Source organism: Halyomorpha halys, unplaced genomic scaffold (genome assembly GCF_000696795.3).
Source record: "Halyomorpha halys isolate HHAL.00 unplaced genomic scaffold, Hhal_1.1 Scaffold568.1, whole genome shotgun sequence".
Lineage (NCBI taxonomy): Eukaryota > Metazoa > Arthropoda > Insecta > Hemiptera > Pentatomidae > Halyomorpha > Halyomorpha halys.
This window is the reverse complement of record NW_027108161.1, coordinates 50,538-52,629: the sequence shown is the minus strand read 5'-3', so window position 1 is coordinate 52,629 and position 2,092 is coordinate 50,538. Positions and strand designations below refer to the sequence as shown.

The 2,092-nt window shown below is 28.7% G+C and overlaps 1 long non-coding RNA gene across 1 annotated transcript in view; it reads right to left on the bottom strand.

Annotated features, from left to right (window-relative positions):
• Positions 1-950: 950 nt before the first annotated feature.
• Positions 951-2,092, bottom strand: part of LOC112210979 (uncharacterized) — a 3,810-nt gene continuing 2,668 nt past the window's right edge. Inside the window, exon 3 of the long non-coding RNA XR_010843198.1 lies at positions 951-1,087. This is a non-coding gene — a long non-coding RNA (uncharacterized lncRNA). The remainder of the gene's footprint in view (positions 1,088-2,092) is intronic.

Below are 2,092 nucleotides of genomic sequence, written 5' to 3'. Positions count from 1 at the left end.
GGTAGACATCTGTACGTTTTATGGTTCCTGAGATATTGATTTCTCAAAATAAATTCACTAACTACTGATTTTCAGTACATTTCTTATGAAATGTTGCTTTTTCAAAAGCTATATCTTGGGAACTATTAAACATAATTAGCTCTATTAGGGTTCATATTTTAGCAAATTTGCTCTACTTTAAATGATGTTCTCTTAGGTTTTCTAGTGTTGTTGGTAGTTTTAATGATATAGAGCTCCGAATGAAAAAATATTTTTTTTAACGTTTTTTTGAAACAGCTGCCATTTTTATTCCCCCTACCTATATTTGGCAGACTCGTCAATTTAGATTAGTAATTATACATAGTTTTCATTAAAGTAATCAGAAATTGAGGTGAAATAACTACCTTTTTTCTCCCTGGCTCTTGCAGTATATATAATTATAGTGATACTTGGAAAGAATTATGTCAATTTTTAACTATTCAATACTTTAAGGCAAGCAAATGTTAAAACATCAAGATTTTTTTCCTCATTAATAACAAATATAATATTTTTAGTCAATTTTTATTTTGACTATTCTGAAATTAAAAAAAAACTACAGGATCTTCACGTTGGCTAACCTTGTACTCACTTAAGGTGACATGCTCTTATTATATTTGATGTACTGCATTTTGTATCCATTATTTATTTTAAAATTTATTTATTTTTTGTTATCTAGTCAAATATTAAGATTTCAAAACGAGATATTTTTCATTTTTTTATATATGAACTATTTATTTATTAAACATATATTGTTAAATGTTATATTTTATATACTATCATTATTATTAGCTATTTATTTATGTTTTGTATATTTGTTACTTGTATGCTGCTCAAAAAATTTTGTACTTGTTTTACTATGAAAAGAAAATGACTTGTTAACAATAAGTAATTTAAAAAATATATATATATATAAATATAAACATATAAATAAATGATGTTCAGTATTTTTGTTTATTTTTTTTATGAATTAAGGATGTGTTGCAATAAATCCCAAGCCAACTCGGATGAGAGCTTCTTCCATTGTTCTGTAGTCATTTTCTATTAGTTTTTTCACTGCAGCTCGTCTGACCTGTTGATTTTAATGCATTTTTTCTATTACATTATAAATATTTTTGAATCTTAAACTAGACTTCAGGGACCCGTATACTATAAGTCAGAAGGACAGTGAACCAATGATGGATGTTCAGGCGATAGGGTTAAGACAGATGGATTTAAGAATTTAGATCAGTCTTAATTAGAGGTTGTAAAAAATGATTTAACAGGACGTCAAGCCCTGGGGTACCTCCAGTCGCAAATGCCGTAGAAAGGAGGTTGTGCTGACCAGGCTTAGAGTAGGCCACACGAGGCTCACCCACTCCTATCTTATTTTTAAAAAAAGCCTCCGAACTGCCAGTATTGCAACAATAATCTAACAATAAGCCATGTTTTCCAATGATGCCCAAATTTCACACCACACCTCAATAGTGTAATAATTTTTTATTATTAAAAATAAAATTAAAAAAATTTTAATCGTTTTATACCTTTTTTCCAATATAAAAGATAATTTGGGTTCAAATTAAGAACTTTAATACTAAATAGATAATTGAATTTTATTATATAAAAAGACTCTTAATCTCAGGGCGTGTTGTTGCTAGGCAATCAGAATACAGACACTTAAAATAATTTCTCTTAATTAAATTAATATCTATTTTTTATACATGAATCTATTTTCATGTATAGCAAAACTAACCAAGTTCATGATCTTCTTTTGATGATTCCTGGTATCTTCTTTGTTCTTAATGTTATTGTCCTAGCGTCCAAAATGGCTTCCTTCTGGACAGAAATTGATGAGGCTCTTCTTATCCTGCAAACATCATTTCTCCTGCGCGCCCAAACAACGAATGAATCTCTCCTCTATCTTTGATGTTTACTGATCAATCCAAAATAATCAATTGTGGTACAATCGCTCCGCTTTACTTGCTATGGTTTGTGATGCGAACAGTCTATTGACAATTGTTATGTTTTTCTATTTCTTCTTTGATTTTTCTTTTTCTATAATTACTGTATAGAAACAACAAAGGTTGAAAAACTTCAA